Source organism: Vicia villosa, linkage group LG1 (assembly GCF_029867415.1).
Source record: "Vicia villosa cultivar HV-30 ecotype Madison, WI linkage group LG1, Vvil1.0, whole genome shotgun sequence".
In the NCBI taxonomy this organism is placed as follows: domain Eukaryota; kingdom Viridiplantae; phylum Streptophyta; class Magnoliopsida; order Fabales; family Fabaceae; genus Vicia; species Vicia villosa.
In genome coordinates this window covers 235,675,027-235,679,650 of record NC_081180.1, presented here as the reverse complement: position 1 = coordinate 235,679,650, position 4,624 = coordinate 235,675,027, and positions in this window count along the sequence as shown.

Below are 4,624 nucleotides of genomic sequence, written 5' to 3'. Positions count from 1 at the left end.
TTAATTCTTTTTTCATATAATTAATTATGTATAATAATTATTTTTTTGTAAATCAAGAATATATATGATATTATTATTAAAAATTATAACTTGTTATTCGTGCCGATTAAATCGATTAATCGCTATGGTTAACAATATTTTTTAATTAAAATGTTATTTAATTAAACAAATTTGGTTTCTATTATTTGGTTAAATGGTTGCAACTACTTTATTAGTTGTGATGATTGACCGTCTTCTCTCCGATTTAATTTGTTATTCTTTTTAATCGAATCAATCGATTGCGAGGGGTAACAATGCATATAAAATCCTATAAAAATTATTTAAAAATACCTTAATTCATTATTAGTGATGATCGAATCAATCGATTAAAATTGGTAATGGTGCAAATTATTAATCTTTTAACTATGGTAATCGAATCAATCGATTATTGCGGATAATAGTACAAATTAAATCAGGGTTGTACGCCCACTCTTAAAACACTTCCCACACTTTTCAAAACTTTTCAGTATCAAATTACACATTATCATAGGCTATTTCAAAAGCCTTTGAGGCAAACTACCAACCCTATCAAATTTCTAATTCTAAGGGCGTACAACCCGTCCCCGAACTACGTAGACTCTGATCCTCCCTAAGGAGGTACGTAGGCACTTGGCAACAAGGCGAGTCCCCCTCCTCCAAATCTTAATCATGTCCATAATTAAGCTTTAACCCTACTAACTTTCTGCCACCTTTCTTTATTTTTTTGCCATAACCCTAATCTTTGCAATGTTAACCTTTAGGAAAGGGTTTTGGGTGCCTAACACCTTCCCTCGACCTGAATATAGTATCTTACCCTGATCTCTTAACTGCGCGAGGTTTCCTATTCGCCTTGGTAGAATAGGTGGCGACTCTAAATATTAAATTTTTAGGGCAGGTTGCTACATACGAAACTCATTCAAAACCTCTAAACTTAACCCAAATCAAATTGGAAACTTCACACATCACGAACAACTACAGATTACATGATTTAAACACAAACACAACACATTTTATGGGTCTTATAACATCATACCATCATCAAAAATCAACTAAGCACATTTCAAATCCTCAATTCATGTATTTGTTCATAAAACCTAACTTTTCTATGTTTCCATGAGATTGCAAAGATGAAGAGAAAATCACAATCAAACACATTACCCAATCATATAGCCTATAAGAACTTGTATTCAAACCCTTACCTCTTGAATTTCTCCTTCTAACTTCAAGAAATCTACAATCCTCTTCTCTTCTCTCTTCTACTCTTTTGCCTCTTTTCTCTCCTCTACTTTTCTTTCTATCTTTCTATCTAATTTAGGTTAACTCATAAAATTACCTTCTAACTCTCATTATCTCATTTGGGCTTAACCCACCTAATACTCTTTCTCACTCAACTAGGCCCATTTGGCTAATTCCAAATAAAATTCTACCATTTATTTAATTAGGTAAATAACATATTACCACAAAATCAAATAATTATTATTCAAACAATAATTAAATAAACACACAAACAATACCAATTATCAAATAATCCTAATTAATTAAAATATAATAAAAATAGGATGTTACAACTCTCCCCCACTTAAAAGATTTTCGGCCTCGAAAATTACCTCAAACAAACAACTCCGGATACGACTCCTTCATCTTCTCCTCGAGTTCCCAAGTGATATTACCATTGGCGACTCCACCCCATACCACTTTCACCAAAGCAATCTCTTTACCACGAAGCTTCTTCACCTCTTGATCTTCAATTCGCATAGGTGATGTATCAACCGTCAAATTATCTCTCACTTGAACATCATCTAATTGAACAACATGCGATGGATCCGGAATGTACCTCCTCAATTGAGACACATGGAACACATCGTGAAGATTAGAAAGAGACGGTGGCAATGCAATCCGATATGCCACTTCACCTACTCTCTCCGAAATCTGATAAGGACCAATGAAACACGGCGTCAACTTACGCGACTTCAATGCTCTACCAACACCCGTTATTGGCGTAACTCGAAGAAATACATGATCATCTTTCTCAAACTCAAGAGCCTTCCTCCTCTTATCATGGTAACTCTTCTGACGACTTTGAGAAGTCTTCATCTTCTCTTGAATCATCTTAATCTTATCCGTAGTCTCTTGAATTAACTCGGGTCCAACCACAGCACTCTCTCCCGATTCATACCAACACAAAGGAGTTCTACGCCTTCTGCCATAAAGAGCCTCAAAAGGTGCCATTCCGATACTCGAATGGAAACTGTTGTTATACGTAAACTCAACCAAAGGTAAGAAACTATCCCAATTTCCTCCTTGTTCCAAAACACAAGACCTCAAAAGATCTTCAAGCGACTGAATAGTTCTCTCTGATTGACCATCAGTTTGCGGATGATACGCCGAACTCAAACGCAACTTCGTACCCAAAGCACTTTGCAAACCCTCCCAAAATCTAGAAGTGAACCTTGGATCTCTATGCGAAACGATACTTGAAGGAATACCATGTAAGCACACAATCTTCTCAATGTATAACTTAGCAAGTCTCTCCATCGAATAGTCCATCCTCATCGGAATAAAATGAGCACATTTCGTCAATCTATCCACAACGACCCAAATTGCCTCGCAATTACTCGATGTCCTTGGCAAACCCGAAACAAAATCCATAGAGATACTATCTCATTTCCACTCGGGAATAGATAACGGTCGCATCAACCCAGACGGCTTTTGATGTTCAATCTTCGACTTTTGACAAGTCAAACACGAATAAACATACTCCGCTATATCCTTCTTCATACCTTGCCACCAAAACATTTTCCTCAAGTCTTGATACATTTTAGTAACACCGGGATGAATACTCAAACCACTTCTATGCCCTTCCTCAAGAATTCTCTTTCTCAAATCCATAATATCCGGAATACAAACTCGATCACGACATCTCACAATGCCATTCTCGTCAACCCGAAAATCACCACCTTTACCTTGGTTAATCAATGTAATAATGTCAACCAATCTTAAATCTTATTTCTGACCTTCTCTAATCTCATCAAGAACACCACTCGTAAGCTTTAACATACCAAGCTTAACACACGTAGTCGTCGCTTCACAAACCAAACTCAAATCCCTAAATTGCTCCAACAATTCCAATTCTCGAATCATCAACATAGACATATGTAATGATTTCCTACTCAATGCATCGGCTACAACATTCGCTTTTCCAGGATGGTAGTTCAAACTAAAATCGTAATCCTTCAGGAATTCCAACCATCTTCGTTGCCTCATATTCAACTCTTTCTGATCAAACAAATACTTTAAACTCTTGTGATCACTGAAAACGTCAAACCTTGAACCAAACAAATAATGCCTCCAAAGTTTCAACACAAACACAACGGCGGCCAACTCTAAATCATGTGTCGGATAATTCCTCTCATGAACTTTAAGTTGCCTTGAAGCATAAGCTACCACTTGCCCTTTTTGCATCAGAACGCCTCCCAAACCCAACAATGAAGCATCACAATACACCACAAACGGTTCAAACGGATCTGGCAAAATCAAAATAGGAGCAGAAGTCAACCTTCTCTTAAGCTCTTGAAAATTCGATTCACATTGCGAAGTCCAGATGAAAGCTTGTCCTTTCCTAGTCAACAACGTCAACGGCAAAGATAACTTAGAAAATCCTTCAATGAACTTCCTATAATAACCAGCCAAACCAAGAAAACTTCTAATCTCAGAAACAGACTTAGGAGCTTCCCATTGAGATATAGCCTCAATCTTCGACGGGTCAACAGAAATACCTCCACTAGAGATCACATGGCCAAGAAAACTCATTTCCTTTAACCAAAATTCGCACTTAGAAAGCTTAGCAAACAACTTCTTCTCTTTCAACACTGATAACACAATTCTCAAATGCTCAGCATGATCATCTTCACTCTTGGAATAGATTAAAATATCATCAATGAACACAACCACAAACTTATCCAGATAATCATGAAAAATCCTATTCATATACTCCATGAATACACCAGGTGCATTAGTCACACCAAACGGCATAACAGAATACTCATAATGACCATACCTTGTCCTAAAAGCAGTCTTCTGAATATCCTCCGCCTTCACACGAATCTGATGATACCCAGACCTCAAATCAATCTTGCTAAACACACAAGATCCAACCAACTGATCCATCAAATCATCAATCCTTGGAAGTGGATACTTGTTCTTAATCGTCACTTTGTTCAATTGCCTATAATCAACACAAAGTCTCATAGAACCTTCCTTCTTCTTAACCAACAAAACATGTGCACCCCACGGCGATACACTAGGACGAATAAACTTCTTCTCCAACAAATCCTCAAGTTGACTCTTCAACTCTTTCAACTCAGAAGCAGACATCCTATAAGGAGCCATCGATACAGGACTAGTTCCAGGAACTAAATCAATCGAAAACTCAACTTCACGTTCCGGCGGTAAATCACTTACATCTTCAGGAAATACCTCCGCAAAATCACAAACTATTGGCAATTCCTCAATGGCCCTTCTCTCATGCACACCTAAGGTTGCCAATAACATAAACAACTCAGCCCCATCTTGAACAGATTCACCAACTTGCTTCGCAGACAAAAAC